General features: G+C 40.6%; 1 pseudogene; it reads right to left on the reverse strand.

Annotated features, from left to right (window-relative positions):
* Positions 1 to 8,228: 8,228 nt before the first annotated feature.
* LOC114236255 (E3 ubiquitin-protein ligase RNF4-like) lies at positions 8,229 to 16,789 on the reverse strand (annotated as a pseudogene).
* Positions 16,790 to 18,386: the final 1,597 nt, after the last annotated feature.

The raw sequence follows: 18,386 nt of genomic DNA on the forward strand, positions 1-18,386 counted from the left end.
AAATTTTGAAATAAGGGGAAGTTCATGATTACACAAATGATTTTTTTTTTTTACTATTAGAGAAAAGTGTCTATTTTTACTGACCTCGCCTTAAAGGAACAAGAATGTAGTAGGAATAGGCAATAGTGGTTTTTTTTTTCCTCTAGAAATTATAAACAAAACACTTATACCTTTTTTTGTTTCAACAGCTAAGGACAGAGAAGGATAAGAGCAAATCTAAAGGTCCTGTGATAGAGGAAATTAGAACCTGATCTTAATGATTAATATACATATAATTAAATTAAACTTTGTAAGAATGGTAACTGGTGGAAATGATAACTCAGAACCTAAGGGCTCAGTGTCACAATCTCTTGTTGATGAATTTTAGTGAGGTTTTTTACCTTTCTTGTAGTAAATAAACATTTTCTTTTATCTGTACGACCATCAAGAAAACACTAAATTCAGAATATAACTGCATTTACTTTTCACTCCGAAGAGATATTGAAGGAATTCAATTTAAAATGTTCAATCAACTCCACTTTAAGTATAAAATACCGAGTGTGATAGTATAATGAGCAAATCAAGTTATACATAATAAATTTTTTCAATCTAAAATAATAAAGTGATTATATTAATAAGGAAAGTACATTTTTGTATAGTATTTATTTTAATTTTTCTCAAAAGTGTTTGGTGGGTTTCATCACTTTCCTACCAAACTCTCTTCTCTAAATTCTCAATTATTCCAAGGCCTAGAGAGAGTATAGAAGCTATAAGCTGCCACAAGTTAACTATCTCCCTGAATTTTCTTTCATGCTATAAAATCCATACCCTCTTCTGTGATCCAGTTTTCCACATTATGCTCTGGAAATCAGCTAAGTTAGAAAAAGGTAACTCACCTCCATGAAGCTCTATCATCAGGCCACCAGGGGACAGAGGCAGGCACTTGGACCAGAGCTCAACAGGCCTAGGATGGTTTCAGACCAGAAGTCTGTGACCTGTTAGTTTGCTAAGAATGGGCCCAGAGCATGACGGAAGGAGGGGAAGTTCAGGAGCTGGGAGGCGGGGAAGGCCAGAGTGAGGTCTGGCAGATTCCGTGACAGTTTGTCAGTTGCTTTGATCATCATTAGCTTAAAAGAAAGAGAAACCCTGACTGGAATGGCCTACCTGCCCACCATTTTTTGTGAGGGAGGGGAAGGCAACTCATTTAGATCCAAGGTGGCAGTCTAATCTTAAGGGTCACATATCCCCATTTCTGTCCTAGGGCACTCTACGAAAGAGGAAATAATCATTATCATCTGCCTATAAGTCTAACACATGAGAAATAACCACCTTATCCCTGCTCATGATTTCATCACAGCATTGAGACACCAGCTAAGTGACTTTAGTAGTTATTCCACCTCTCAGAGCTCACATTCCATTGAAACAGCTTGGACTCTGAGAAAGTAACAAATGCCTGGAAAACTCCAGACCATAAGGAAGCAAGATGAGAAAAGCTTCATTTCAAACAGCTTTCTTTAGCAGTTTTAGCTCACAGCAGTACATACCTAGACAGTGCTCCTGAGTGACTTATACAGAGCCATCATGGAACCAGTTTTTCTTACAATAATTCCTCTAACTCAATATATTTTCTTGAATGGCTAGCCCCTGCCTAGCTGTCCAGCCTTAATGCCTACAGCTCTTCCACCAGTGTGTGGGATTGCCCAAATATGCTATGCTTCTGTGGCTTTGTACATGTTGTTCCTTATTCTGGGGATCTTCCCTCCCTAACCCCAATCATTATCTCTTCAGTAAACTCTTCACAACCAGTCCCCCAAGATATAACCCCCTCAACCATCCCTTGTAGAAAATATTTTGCTGGCTGTCTACCACAGTTTCTCAACCTCAGCCCTATTGACATTTTGGGCTGCCTAAGTCTTTGTTGCTGGGGCGCTGACCTGTGAACTTTAGGAGGTTTAGCAGCATTTCTGGCCTCTGATCGCAAGATACCAGTATCACCACCACCACCACCACCCCCAAGTTGTGAGAACCAAAACTGTCTCCAGACATTGCCAAACGTCTGTTGGGTATATGGGAGTGGGACCCACCCCCAGCTGGGAATCATTGCTTTACACATTTCTATAGCACCCTAAACCTTTGTACATGCTTGTACATAATTATTTTAATTGTTTGATTGCACGTCTGCCCCTTCCCTAAGTTGTGAACAACTGCTGGGTTGTGCTGTGTCTTGCTTACCTTGACAGTACATGGCATTCATTGGATCAAATTCTTTGTCAAATAAATGGCTATGAAATGCTGATGATCACCTAGAAACGATGACCCCAAATAAAAAAAAAATTTTTTTTTGTTTCATCTTGAATGTTTTGTTGTTGGCTACAATGTTTAACAATGTTTAGTAAAGATGATTGTATGAAAACCTGAAGTCTGCACATTCTTGAGTCTTTGGCCCTGGGGCAAGAACAGTGGCTAGAAGAGAGAAGCCTTGGGCTTCCCTGGTGGTGCAGTGGTTAAGAATCCGGCTGCCAATGCAGGGGACACGGGTTCGAGCCCTGGTCCGGGAAGATCCCACATGCCGCGGAGCAACTGAGCCTGTGCTCTAGAGCCTGCGCTCTGCAACAAGAGAAGACAAGACAATGAGAAGCCCGCACACCGCAACGAAAGAGTAGCCCCCGCTTGCCTCAACTAGAGAAAGCCCATGAGCAGCAACAAAGACCCAATACAGCCAAAAATAAAAACAAATTAATAAATAAATTTATTTAAAAAGAAAAAAAAGAAGAGAGAAGCCTTGTCTCCCACCAGAACAATGAGTAACTTTGGTTAAGATGTTTAACTCCTCTGAGCATCAGTTCTTCCACCATAAAATATGAGTTCCTAAGACTCCCCTTCCATCTCCAAAGTTTGTGATTCCACAACCTATGTAGCAAGAGGTCCCAAATCTCACAAAAAGGCACTTCAAGCTTTTATTTCACTATTTAAAAACCAAGTTTTGTGCAGCGGAACAGTGATGTTTAAGAAACTGCATACCAGGTTTTACCATATAATTGGTACCAGGAGATGGGAAACAAAAACAAAGTCATAAACCAAAGTTACTTTTCTTTTCCAAGCCTCAATTTTATCATATATAAAATAGAGATAATAGGGAATTCCCTGGTGGTCCAGTGGTTAGGACTCCATGCTTCCACTGAAGGGGGTATGGCTTCAATCCCTGGTCGGGGAACTAAGATCCCACAAGCCGCGGGGTGTGGCCAAAAAATAAAAAAATTAAAATAAAATAAAAATAGAGATAATAATACTTACCTCATAGGATTGTGGTGAGGATTAAATGAGATGATGTATGTAAAGTGCTTAACAGTACCTGGCACATAGTGAGCACCCAATAAATGGTCATAGCTATTATTATTGTTATTGTACTAACATTGGTATAGAAAATAGTTTACAAAACTAATGCCCCCTCAAATTAACTTTGTCTTGAAATATAACAAGAAATGTAAGTAGGTATTAATCTTCAAGGACTCCATGGAGCTGAATGTAAATTAAAAGTTCAATTTCCCATCTTCTAGACTCCAAGGAAGCTACTGAGAAGTCAGAGTTATTTCCTCTTTTATGCCTCGGCAGCACCTGGCAGATATTTCTGTCATAGCTTTTATTTCACTGCATTATTTCTTTTATTGTATTATAACTATTTTCACATCTCTTCCCCACTAGCTGTGAGCTTCTTGGAGACTGTCTTATATATCTTTTTAACTATATAGGTCTACCACACTATCAAAATTTAATAAATACTAGGCAAATGAGCAGATGAATGAAAGAATTAATGAATGGTCCATGCCCAGCAATGCACTGCATCTTCTCTTTTCTGGTTGGAGAATACAGCAGCTGCTACTTCTGTGACTTGGCCTTGTTCAGAGGAAAGGAAGAGAGAAATTTGTTCTCTAAAGGCTCTCATCTCAGCAGGGAAGCCAAGTGCTGTGGGTAACTGCTACCTCTGTCTTGTCACACCACACTGGCAGCCCCTCTGCCCTCCCTTTAGAGGGTCAGTGATGCGGGCAGAGTCATACCTGGGGCCACATGCCTTCTCCATGCCACTCCACAGGAGAAAGGACTATGCCCTGTAGGATCTTTTTGCCTGCTGAAAGCTAAGGGGGCAGGGAAGGGCCCATGTCCAATGCTGCCCTGATTAATGTTCCCCACACAGGAGGGTTATCATGTTAGAGCTGTCTGTAAATAGTCCCTGGATAGTGAAACAAAAAACATCTTCTCAGTCGGAAATCCATCTGCATAATAACATGAAACTGAACTATGAAATTGGAGATGGAAAAAGAAAACTACATGTTTTACTTTCAAAATACTATGTACTAACAAATGTCTAAAGCTCTTATAAATAAGGAAACCAGTAGGAGAGAACCGTTGGGAGTGCCTGTGCATTTGTGCAAGTGCCGCTGCTGCTCCCTGCTCTTGTTGCAGGGAAACTACTGTTTTAGAGACAAGACACTGAGCCAATGATATCATTGAAACCTACTTTATTAACACTCCCTGGGATAGTCATCTCAGTATGCAGATTTTAATATCAAATCAGTGGGATCTAATTGATATAGCTAAGGAAAGGATCTAAAAGTTTATCCATCTTAACAATTTTAGGTTCTCAGAGAGTAACTTGTTCCTTCTGGCAGGTGTGCTTAACATTTGCTGCAGGGATGAATTCAGTGTGGATCAGACAATAGAAAGACCAATCCTTGCTGAAAGACGCTTCTGACTTCTCCACTCTGTCTCTTTTAACCCTTTTCTTGAACAGCTTGATTTTAATCAGTGATTGATGAAATCCTCACATATTATATAGCTCAAGAAGTTTGGCTTTAGTTCCCTGCTGTAACTTCAGGGAATATCAGGAAACAGCAAATTTAAATTGCCAGATTATCTCACTGTGAGGCTAACTTGTTCTAAAGCTAGATTGGTCATCAAGTGGATAAATTTGATTGTCCAACCTCTTCTAATACATTTCCACTCTGGTCAAATGAGCTTCCACTTTTCCAAAAAGGTACCTGAAAGCTAAATCCAAACCGCCACAGCTGTTCTCTTGATTCCTATCATTGCCACCTCAGACCAACAACCATCTCCCAAGAGCTGCCATAGCTCAAAAGACTTGCACAGCCCTGCTGGCTGTGCTAAAATGAAACTGTTAATATCAAGGGCAAGAGAGTACCAGTGCATTACCACATTCCTCAGACCAAGGTTACTTTCATCCTTTTTCTTACACATTTCAGAAAATTCACTTCTATTTTGAGAGGAAAATCAACACCAGGATCTTTCCTTCCTGATCCTACCTCCATATTTTCCCCCCAATTTTCAAACAGTATCTTCAACCCTCACTGATATCATGCTGAATCCTTAAGAATCCTTCTCTGGAGGCTCTTTTTCAGAGCTTTTAATGGTTCCTTAGCAACTGTAGAATAAAATCTGAACTCCATAACACAGCACACAATGCTCTACTCATGATGTGGCCTTAATATTCTTTTGTAGCTTTAGTTCTCACTTCTTCCCACAGCCATGTACAATAGTCAGCCAACCTATTCACACTAATGTGCCCGTGGCAGCTGCCTTCAACTTCTGTTCTTACATCCTGTTGGGTTCCTGCTGTTGCCTAGATGTATACCTTGACTGCCTGTGATGTGTGAAGTACCTTGTACTGTGCCTGGAAAATAGCTATTTTTTCTTTTTTTTTTTAAATTAATTAATTAATTAATTTATTTTTGGCTGTGTTGGGTCTTTGTTGCTGTGCGCGGGCTTTCTCTAGTTGCGGTGAGCGGGGGCTACTCTTCGTTGCAGTGTGCAGGCTTCTCATTGTCATGGCTTCTCGTTGTGGAGCACAGGCTCTAGGCTTGTGGGCTTCAGTAGCTGTGGCACGTGGGCTCAGTAGTTGTGGCTTGCAGGCTCTAGAGCTCAGGCTCAGTAGTTGTGGAGCACGAGCTTAGTTGCTCCACGGCATGTGGGATCTTCCCTGGCCAGGGCTCGAACCTGTGTCCCTTGCATTGGCAGGCAGATTCTTAATCACTGTGCCACCAGGGAAGCCCCTGGAAAATAGCTATTGTTTAATAAATAGCAGGTGTCATTATTAATACCTTCTTGCTTCAATTCTTAAGAGAGATGATATAAGTCATACTCCCACTAAAATAAACCCTTGACCCTTGCCTAATGCTTATGTTCCAAATTTCCCTATCAAACTTTCCTCCCAGATGATCTGGGCTAATGAAGTAATAAAAGTCAGTGTCCCCAAACATATCTATGATGATAGTAATCAAAAAAGTGGTTGGTAGTAATCAAAAAAGTGGTTGCCTGTGGAGGATGGGGATTGACTAGATGGGAACTTTTTGGAATGATGGAATTGTTTTATATATATATGTGTGTGTGTGTGTGTGTGTGTGTGTGTGTATATGTGTATATATATATATATATATATATTTTTTTTTTTTTTTTTTTTTCCTGACAAAGCAAAAGACTTTACTGGGAAGGGGCACCCAGGTGGAGAGCAAAAGGAAACGCAGGAGAACTGCTCTGGAATTGTTCTGTATTTTGATTGGGGTGTTGGTCCTGTGAATGTACATATTTGCCCTGCTCATCTAATTATACACTTAAGATCAGTGAATTTTTCTGTCTGTAAAATTTATCTCAATTTTTCAGAAAAGTCAGAATCCCCTCTATTTTTTCCCCTAAAGCAGAGATCAAAAACTCAAATGTCTACATGAGTTTGGTAGATAAGGTAAAAATGTAGTGGACTGGGTAGAACACAGTAGGGAGGGTCAAGGGCTGCTGGCAAGCTGGAGAGAGTATGCTCTTTTTCCTGATCACATGGGCAATATATGCAAAAGCAGAATCTGTATATTTAATAGGCACCTCAGGTGTTTCGATCATTAGCCAAGTTTGTGATACACTGTGCTATGTGACAGAGCAATTAACAGTCTCCAAAGTGGAACACACAAGATGTCCTATTGAAATGCAGGAAGTTCTACATCTAATATTTAGAACTTCTTTCTTTTAAAAAAATTTTCATGTTGTTTTTCTTCCTTGTTTTATTTTATTTTATTTTAATAAGTTTATTATTTAGTTTTGGCTGCGTTGGGTCTTCGTTGCTGCTCGCGGGCTTTCTCTAGTTGCGGCGAGTGGGGCTACTCTTCATTGCGGTGCGCGGGCTTCTCATTGAGGTGGCTTCTCTTGTTGTGGAGCATGGGCTCTAGGCACATGGGCTTCAGTAGTTTTGGCACGCGGGCTTAACAGTTGTGGCTTGCGGGCTCTAGAGAGCAGAGGCTCAGTAGTTGTGGCACACGGGCTTAGTTGCTCCACAGCATGTGGGATCTTCCCAGACCAGGGATCGAACCCATGTCCCCTGCATTAGCAGGTGGATTCTTAACCACTGCGCCACCAGGGAAATCCCCTCATTTCATTTTAGAACATACAAAGAAACCCACGCAAGGGTGTATACCCATTTATCTTGCATATCCTGTGCCAAGACAAGCAACTGAGGTTTGGAGTATGAGATATTGCAGAGAATGCAGTGTGTAGAACAGACATGATGCTGGGATGGGCACTGCTCCATTGGCACAACTGAGCCTCCGCGGAGGAAAGCAACACTGCTACAACCATTGAAAGTAAGGAACAAGCTTTACTGCACATTTCATTATGAGGGAAAAGGAGAGAGCACAGTAGAAATCATGTGCTCTCTAATTCTAAAGTACAGATGGAATTGTGAGTCCTTTGTGATTTTCTTCAAAAGAAAAAAGAGCTAGTGTGTGTGTGTGTGTATGTGTGTGTCTGTGTGTTGGGGGTCTGGGGGGGGTGACGATGAGGTCTTCTCAAGCCTGTGACCCAGTCAGGCTGCAGGAGCAGCTAGGATGGTGATGCAGTGATGTATTTGTTCACAGAGAAACAGACCAACTTGTTGATTAGCTGACCAGTATGGTGGAAGGCAGGCACACCTGTAAGCCCAGGGTGAAGGGAGCCTCTCTCTGGTGTGGCAGGTCAGAGAGCACAGAACCACAACTCTAGATTCCAGTGTGTCTAGGTGACTCCTCAGGCTGGTTTCAAAGGCCACCAGGAGTCCCAGCAGGACATGGTGCCTGCTTGTATACCTACCTCCACCTTGCTGGTTGGAGAGGTGGTCAGAAAGGACTGACTTCCTTTTATTCCAGTGGAGTCAGGAAATTCAGAAAAACCAGGAAGATATTACCCTGCCTGCTCCATTAATTAAAATAAAGTTCCCATTGCTCTAAACAAGACTCAGTATAATAGTTGCGTAAACAAGAATGAAGTTTATTCATCTCTCAAGTAAAAGCCCAAACTTGTAGGTGGCTCTGGTTTGCAAAGTTGTCAGTCTCTCAGGTTCCTTCCATCTTCTTGTTCCATCATCTCTAGGATGTTGCCCTTATTTACATGACCCAAAATGCTCACTTGTGGCCAATTAAAAATTGATTGTTATGAGAAAGAAAGGAAAATTTGCTTTGAGGACAACCACCAGTCTCTGGCACACTATGACAACCAAGTCCAGTCCTGCAGTGTGAAACAAAACAAATCAAAAGGTAGTCTCATTGTGTGTGGGAAATTTTAAAAAATTTTATATACTTCAGAGAGCAATTTTTAAAATCAGGCATTTTTAACTCAGTGCACTGAATGCCAACAACCCATAGTTTCTGCACAAGGACATGGAAGAATCTAGCTAGGTTGTCTGTCTGTCCTGAGCAACACAGCACACATCACATATAGATGCGGTGGTACAGATGGCAGCTGATTTTTTTCAAACAAACTGGGCAATTTCTAGTATATTTAAGGGAAGTGCAGAGGCACTGACTACAGAAGATGTGGCCACATTCTGTAGATATGTCGTTTACTCAGTTCAATCTCTAAGTACCCATCCATACAAATTCGACACCAGCTATAACCAGGTAGTGTGCAACTTAAAGTTTCTTCTTCCAGGGCATTATGGTAGGCACTGTTGGTTACAGATACATCTCTGTCCCTCATCAACCCCTCCTTATCACTGCTCACCACACAGCTGCCAGTTTGGCCTTGGAGTGACCTTGTATTTCCCCTTGGCCTCCTCCTTTCTTCAGTAATCACAATAGAGTCATGGTGAGTTAGATCAATCACTGAAGGTTCTAGAGAGTCACAAGTGAGGTCAATTATTTCATCACTTTCCCCAAGTTCTATCAGTTCCACTTCCAGAATCACCTCAGGAGTTGTGCCTCCTTGCCCCGGTGTACAGAATTCTCGTGCTTGTCTAGAATTCACCCTGGTACCATAGCACATTCTTGTGTTCATTGTGCTTTTTGGATCCAGTATTCAGAGAAATAAGTGACCTGTGCCAAAGTTTACAGCGAATGCTGAAGTCCTCAATGTCCCACAGCTCTTAGCCAGTCAGTCTCTGACTTACATAAGAATTTAGAGCCCACATTTTCTGGTATATTTGAACTCTGATTCTGGTTCCATTCCTGTCTCCATCTCCACAACTGCTGTGTTCCCACAGTGGGGTGGGGTGAATCTTTTGGGAGCCACTTATGAGAAAGCTCAATCTGAATTTTTAACTGAAAAAAAATGAGACAAAGATTAAGCATTAGTAATACTTAAAATAAGATTGACAGCAGTATAAAATATATAGATAAATAGAGAAAAATGTGTACTCAGAAGTTTTTGATAACTGTGCATTTAAACAAAGTTTAAACTTTGCATCCCTCCTCATTCTGTGTCCTGATGGTAGTGAGGAGAAGGAGAAGCCCAATGGGCACTTACATGAAGAGAAGCACAAAATCATTAAACACTAAGAAAGGGTCAGTACTTCATACATGATCCAGTATGAGGATCTCAAGAAAACACTTATTTTTTTCCAGAGTAAAAATGGAGAGACTAAAAAGCTCTTTGATAATTTGAGTTTCTAATAGCAAATAAGAAATGAACCAATTAGTCTATGCAGAGGTTCATCTTGCCCGGGATTCCCTTTCTAACAGAGGCAGCAAGTGAAGTTTTAAAGAGTTTTATCCTAGATTCTGTTCTAGGAACAAGGGATGGAGTTCAAGCATTAGCCATAGAGAGACTTGGTTTGAGTGTAGGCTCTGTGACTTTGGGACATGTAACCTAGACAAAGTTCTCAAAACCTCAGCATGCAAATACTTTTTAAAAATTATTTTGTAATTTAAAAATAATGCATCATTAGTCATCATTAGGGAAATGCAAATTAAAGCCATAATTAGATACCATTTCACACCCATTAGGATGACTATAATTTAAGAGATAGATAATAACAAGTGTTCACCCGACACAGAAGCACCAAAATACATAAAGCAAATATGAACAGACATAAAGGGAGAAATTGAAAGTAACATAATAATAGTAGGGGACTTTAACACCCCACATACATCAATGGACAGATCATCTAGACAGAAAATCAATAAGGAAACACTGGCCTTAAGAAACACATTAGAACAAATGCACTTAATAGATATATAAAGAACAGTCCATGCAAATGAAGCAGAACACACATCTTTTCAGTTGCACATGGAACATTCTCCAGAATAGGTCACAAAACAAGGCCACAAAACAAGTCTCAGTAAATTTAAGAAAACTGAAATCATATCAAGCATCTTTTCCAATCACAATGCTATGAGACTAGAAATCAACTACAAGAAAAAAAAGACCACACAAAACACAAACACATGGAGGCTAAACAGTATGCTACTAAACAACCAATGGATCACTGAAGAAATCAAAGAAGAAATTAAAAACATACCTGGAGACAAATGAAAACAAAAACGTGATCCAAAAATCTGTGGGATGCAGTAAAAGCAGTTCTAAGAGGGAAGTTTATAGTGATACAAGCCTAACTCAGGAAACAAGAAAAATCTCAAATAAACAACCTAACCTTACACCTATAGGAACTAGAAAAAGAAAAACAAAACTCAAAATTAGTGAAAGGAAAGAAATCATAAAGATCAGAGTGGAAATAAATGAAATAGGGACTTAAAAAATAGAAAAGATCAATGAAACTAAGAGCTGGTTCTTTGAAAAGATAAACAAAATTGATCAACCTCTAGCCAGACTCATCAAGAAAAAAAGAGAGAGGGCCCAAATAAATGAAAACAGAAATGAAAAAGGAGAAGTTACAACTGACACCACAGAAATACCAAGTATCATAAGAGATTACTGGGAACAATTATATGCCAATAAAGTGGACAACCTAGAAGAAATGGAAAAAATCCTAGAAATGTACAATCTCCCAAGACTGAACCAGGAAGAAACAGACCACTTTACCAGTAATGAAATTGAATCAGTAACCAAAAAACTCCCAACGAAAAAAAAAAGCCCATGACCAGATGGCTTCACAGGTGAATTCTACCATTAAGAGAAGAGTTAACACCTATCCTCCTGTGCTTCTCAAACGATTCCAAGAAAACTGCATAGGAAGGAATGCTTCTGAACTCATTTTACAAGACCAGCATCACTCTGATGCCAAAACCAAACAAATATCAGAAAAAAGAAAATTATAGGCCAACATCCCTGATGAACATAGATGCAAAAATCCTCAACAAGATATTAGCAAATCAAATTCAACAAACCTTAAAAGGATCATACATCATGATCAAGTGAGATTTATCCCAGAGATGCAAGGATGGTTTGATATCCACAAATCAATCAATGTGATACATCACATTAACAAATTGAATAATAAAAATCATATGATCATCTCAATAGATGCAAAAAAAAAGGTTTTGACAAAATTCAACATTTACTTATGATTAAAAACTGTCAGTGAGAGTGGCATGGACTAATATATACTACCAAATGTAAAATAGATAGCTAGTGGGAAGCAGCCACATAGCATAGGGAGATCAGCTCGGTGCTTTGTGACAACCTAGAGGGATGGAATAGGGAGGGTGGGAAGGAGACGCAAGAGGGAGGAGATATGAGTATATATGTATATGTATAGCTGATTCACTTTGTTATAAAGCAGAAACTAACACACCATTGTAAAGCAATTATAGTCCAGTAAAGATGTTTAAAAAAGAAAAAAACTCTCAGTGAAGTGGGTATAGAAGGAACATACCTCAACATAGTAAAGGCCACATATGACAAGCCCACAACTAACATTATACTAAATGGTGAAAAGCTGAAAGCATTTCTTCTGGGATCAGGAACAAGACAAGGATGCCTACTCTCACCACTTTTATTCAACATAGTGTTGGAAGTTATAACCATAGCAATCAGACAAGAAAAAGAAATAAAAGGAATCCAAGTTGGAAAGGAAGAAGTAAAACTGTCATTGTTTGCAGATGACTTTATACTATATGTAGAAATTCCTAAAGACACCACCAAAAAACTACTAGAACTCACCAATGAATCTGGTAATTCTAAAATTAGTATGGAAACATAATAGACCCTGAGTAGCCAAAATAATCTTGAGAAAGAAGAACAAAGCTGAAGGTATCACGTGCCCTGGTTTCAAACTATACTACAAAGCTACAGTCATCAAAACAGTATGGTACTGGCACAAAAACAGACACATAGATCAATGGAATAGAACAGAGTGGCCAGAAATGAACACACACTTATATGGGCAATTAACCTAGGACAAATGAGGCAAGAATATACAATGGAGAAAAGACAGCCTCTTCAGTAAATGATGTTGGGAAAACTGGACAGCTACATGCAAAAAACCAACTGGATTACTTTCTCACACTATACACAAAAATAAATTCAAAGTGGATTAAAGATTTAAATGTAAGACCTGAAACAATAAAACTTCTAGAAGAAAACAAAGGCAGTAAGCTCTCTGACATCAGTCTTAGTAATATTTCTTTGGATATGTCTCTTCAGGCAAGGGAAATGAAAGCAAAAATAACCAAATGGGACTGCATCTAAGCTTTTGCACAGCGAAGGAAACTATTAACAAAATGAAAAGGCCACCTACGGAATAGGAGAAGGTATTTGTAAATGATATATCCAATAAGGGGTTAGTATCCACAATATACAAAGAACTCATATAACAACATCAAAAAAACAAACAACCTGATTAAAAAATGGGCCAAGGGTCTAAACAGGCATTTTTCCAAGGAAGACATACAGATGGTTACAGACATATGAAAAGATGCTCAACATCACTAATCATCAGGGAAATGCAAATCAAAACCACAATGAGATATCACCTCTCACCCATCAGAATGGCCATTATCAAAAAGACAGCAAATAACAAGTGTTGGCGAGGATGTAGAGAAAAGGGAACACTTGTGAACTGTTGGTGGGAATGTAAACTGGTACAGCCACTATGGAAAGCAGTATGGAGATTACTCAAAAAATTAAAAATAGAACTATCATGTGATCCAGCATTTCCACTCCTGGGTATTTATCCAAAGAAAACAAAAACACTAATTAGAAAAGATATATGCACCCCTGTGTTCATTGCAGCATTATTTACAATAGCCAAATATGGAAGCAACCTAAATGCCCATCAATAGATGAATGGATAAAGAAGTTCTGGTATGTATGTGTATATATATTGCATTGGCCAAAAAGTTCATTTGGGTTTTCCCATAAAATATTACAGATTATATATATATATATATATAAATATATATATATATAAATATAAATATATATATATTTATATATATATATATAATGGAATATTATTCAGCCATAAAAAAGAATGAAATCTTGCCTTTTGTGACAACATGGATGGACCTAGAGGGTATTGTGCTAAGTGAAATAAATCAGAGAAAGACAAATACTGTCTGATTTCACTTATATGTGGAATCTAAAAATCAGAACAAATGAACAAACATAAAAAAACAGAAACAGAGTTATAATTACAGAGAACAAACAGGTGGTTGCCAGAGGGGCAGTGGTGGGGGAGGAAAGAAATAGGTGAGGGAGATTAAGAGGTACAAATGTCCAGCTGCAAAATAAATAAGCCATGGGTATAAAATGTACAGTGTGTAGAATATAGTCAATAACTATGTAATATCTTTGTATGGTGACATTATAATCATGGTGACTATTTTGAAATGTATAGAAATATCAAATCACTACATTGTATGACAGGAACTAATATAGTGTTGTAGGTTAATTATACTTCAAAAACAAACTCATAGAAAAAGAGACCATATTTGTGGTTACCAGAGGCAGGGGGTTGTGGGAGGGGGAATTCAATGAAGGCAGTCAAAAGGTACAAATTTACAGTTATAAGATAAGTATAGGGATGTAATGTACAACATGATAAATATAATTAACAGCAGGATGTTATATATAAAAATTGTTAAGAGAGTAAATCCTAAGAGTTCTCATCATGAGGAAAAATTTTTTTCTATTTAATTTTGTATCCATATGAAATGACGGATGTTCACTAAACTTATTGTGATAATTGTTTCATGATATAACACCTTAAACTTATACAGTGCTGTATGTCAATTATATCTCAATAAAACTGGAAGAAAAAATAAGTGTTGGCAAGGATGTAGAAAAATTGGGACTCTCATATACTGCTGTTGGGAAGGTAAAATGGTGTGGCACCTCTGGAAAATAGTCTGGCAGTTCCTCAAAAGGTAAACATAACTATATGGTAAGCATATAGTTATTATATGACCCAGCAATTCCACTCCTAGGTATATACCCAAGACAATTGAAAACTTCTGTTCACACTGAAAAGTTGTACATGAATGTCAATAATAGTATTATTTTTATTTTTTAAAAAATTTTATTTAATTTATTTATTATTTTTGGCTGTGTTGGGTCTTCATTGCTGCATGCGGGCTTTCTCTAGTTGTGGTGAGCAGGGGCTACTCTTTGTTGCGGTGCGCGGGCTTCTCATTGCAGTGGCTTCTCTTGTTGCGGAGCACGGGCTCTAGGCACCAGGCTTCACTAGTTGTGGCGCACAGCCTCAGTTGCTCCACAGCATGTGGGATCTTCCCGGACCAGGGCTCGAACCCGTGTCCCCTGCATTGGCAGGTGGATTCTTAACCACTGCGCCACCAGGGAAGCCCAGTAATAGTATTATTTTTAATAGCCAAAAAGTGGAAACAACCCAAATGCTCATTAACTGATGAATGAATAAATAGAATGTGGTATAGTCCTACAATGGACTATTATTCAGCAATAAAAAAAAAGAAATAAAGTGCCAATACTTGCTATAATGGATGATCTTTGAAAACATCATATCAAATGACAGAAGCCAATCACAGAAGACCACATACTGTATGATCCCACTTATATGATAAATCAAGAATAGGCAAATCCATAGGGACAAAAAGATTAGTGGTTCCTTAGGGCTGGGGGTGGTTGGGGAGAAATGAGGAATGATGTCTAATCGGTACAGTGTTTCTTTTGGGGGTGATGAAAATGTTCTAATATTGAGAAAATGGTTGCACAACTCCATGAATATACTGTAACCCACTGAAGTACATTGTAAATAGGATTTTTTTTCTTTTCTTTTTTTTTTTTAATTAATTAATTTATTTATTTATTTATTTATGGCTATGTTGGGTCTTCGTTTCTGTGCGAGGGCTTTCTCCAGTTGCGGAGAGCGGGGGCCACTCTTCGTCGCGGTGCGCGGGCCTCTCACTATCGCGGCCTCTCTTGTTGCGGAGCACAGGCTCCAGACACGCAGGCTCAGCAATTGTGGCTCACGGGCCTAGTCGCTCCGCGGCATGTGGGATCTTCCCAGACCAGGGCTCGAACCCGTGTCCCCTGCATTGGCAGGCAGATTCTCAACCACTGTGCCACCAGGGAAGCCCAATAGGAGGATTTTATGGTTTGTGAATTATACCTCAATAAAGCTTTAACGAAAACAAGTACCTAAAGATGCCATAGAAATATTACACAAAACAGTGTGAGATATCTAAATTTAGACACAAGCCCTGGAACCTGGGAGCCCCAGAAGAAAATGGGGGGAGCCTAGAGGAGGCTTTAACGAATACAAATACCTTAATAAAGCTTTAACGAAAACAAATACTTTAAGATGCCATAGAAATATTTCACAAAACAGTGTGAGATATCTAAATTTAGACACAAGCCCTGGAAGCTGGGAGCCCCAGAAGAAAATGGGGGGAGCCCAGAGGAGGGTGCAGTGCTCAATGCTCCACCCGATGGCGCCCACCTACTTACTGAGTCAGTCCTTATCTTAGACCCCACAAACACCTGTCTCTCATCGGATCACTACCTTCGTGACCGGCCTGCCCCTCCAACGCTCTGCACTCAGGGAAAGACAACCCTCGGGGTGACACCGGGCAGCCCTGCAAAACAGTGCCCACCACCCTCGACTCCACCCACGCAGCCAGCAGCTCATCAATGACCTAGTGTTTTGTCCGGTTGCGCCCTGTCCTGCCTGGGTAGCTATGCACTGAGAATAGAGCAGGAAGCCTGCGCTCCAGCGGCCTGCCACTTTCCGGCCCCTCCGCTGCTTGTCGGTCCGCTCGGGACCGAGCCTGAACCAGCCGAACCTGGCGCCTGACTACACTGGGCCGGGAAAGAGCACCAAGGAGCCACAGGCCAGGGAAGAAAAGGAGAAGCCGAGGGAGGGGGCGGCGCGGGAGCGGGTACTCACGGTGAACGCGCCCAGGCTGGCGGCAGCGCCCAGTGAAGAACAGAGCCAAGGTCACGGAGCAGCAGTCGCGGCGCTTATTCCCACCCACCCGATGGCAGAAAACGCTGGGGTTTTCTCTCCTTTCAACCCGCTAGTTTAGTTTCTCAACTGCCCAATCAACATTCGAGCCCGTGGTAGCTCGTCACAAGTCTCTGGGCAGAAAGCGCTGTTCCAGGTTAGAAAAGGGGACTTTCCCGTCCCTAGTGTGTGAGTCTCTCTCTCTCTCTCTCTCTCTCTCTCTCTCTCTCTCTCTCTCTCTCTCTCTCTCTCTCTCTCTCTCTCTCTCTCTCTCTCTCTCTCTCTCTCTCTCTCTCTCTCTCTCTCTCTCTCTCTCTCTCTCTCTCTCTCTCTCTCTCCCTCCCTCCCTCCCTCCCTCCCTCCCTCCCTCCCTCCCTCCCTCCCTCCCTCTCTCTCTCTCTCTCTCTCTCTCTCTCTCTCTCCCTCTCTCCCTCTCTCCCTCTCTCCCTCTCTCCCTCCCTCCCTCCCTCCCTCCCTCCCTCCCTCCCTCCCTCTCTCTCTCTCTCTCTCCCTCCCTCCCTCTCTCTCTCTCTCTCTCTCTCTCTCTCTCTCTCCCTCTCTCCCTCTCTCCCTCTCTCCCTCTCTCCCTCCCTCCCTCCCTCTCTCCCTCTCTCCCTCTCTCCCTCTCTCCCTCTCTCCCTCTCCTTCTCCCCCTCTCCCTCCTCTCTCTCTCTCTCTTCCTCTCTCTCTTTGAAAACCCTGGTTATACGAGCTCAGTACCAAGAAGTTTTCCCTTGTATCTCCTTGCTCTGGTTTTAGGTAATTTTATCTTTTCTAGTGGGCTGTGAAAATAAATAACCACTGGAAATAAAAGCAGTTGCCTAGAGCTTTACATTTTACAGAGCTCTTCTTATCACCATCCGCTTCTCAGAATAACCCTTGAACAGAATCTCAGAGTACACACTCCATATTCATTGAATGAATGATTGATCAAATAAATGAGTAAACTTTCTGATGTAGGGATGATTCTTCCGTTTTATGGATATGGCGACAAAGAGTCAAGACAGTAATAATGACTTTTCCAATTTCTTTTATGGGGTTAGGATTCAAACTTAAACAGTAATATGACTTTTCCCATTCCTTCTGTGGAATTAGGATTTCAACTCAAATTGGGGTTCACACTTTAATGCCAGCTGCTTAGAAACTTTGAACTTTATTGGAAGTTTGGGATTACATGTGTTGTGGGCCCAGTAGAGGAAGTTAACAGAAAACTCACAGTACCAAAGTGAAGCCCCACCCATGGTCTATGAGCCCATCCCCAGCTTTTTCATATTTTGCTGCTATCAGCTGCACCTGCACATTACCCCTAGTCCTGCAAATTACCCTCAGGCACTGGAGTGAGCTGAAAGTACCTGGGAGTTCTATGTTTCACCCCACTTCACCCTCCTGGCAGCCTATAGCCAAAGCCAGGCTGATGTGGAGTACCAAAGCCCAGGTCCTTTGTTTCAAGGCAGGACAAACTCTGATGTCTATTCCTTTATTCTGAAATCCCATGGGCATAGGTTGAGTGTAGGACTTCTGAAATCACACCCTCATTTGGCTTCTTACCATTCCCTATCCTTCATCCCCCATGCCCTTATTGGTTTCTCCTGGAAGCCCATTCTTTTTTTTTTTTCTTTTTGAATTTTATTTTATTTATTTTTTTATACAGCAGGTCCTTATTAGTCATCAATTTTATACACATCAGTGTATACATGTCAATACCAATCGCCCATTCAACACACCACCCCCCCCCACCGCTTCCCCCACTTGGTGTCCATACTTTTGTTCTCTATATCTG

This window comes from Balaenoptera acutorostrata, chromosome 3, assembly GCF_949987535.1.
Source record: "Balaenoptera acutorostrata chromosome 3, mBalAcu1.1, whole genome shotgun sequence".
Classification (NCBI taxonomy): Eukaryota; Metazoa; Chordata; class Mammalia; order Artiodactyla; family Balaenopteridae; genus Balaenoptera; species Balaenoptera acutorostrata.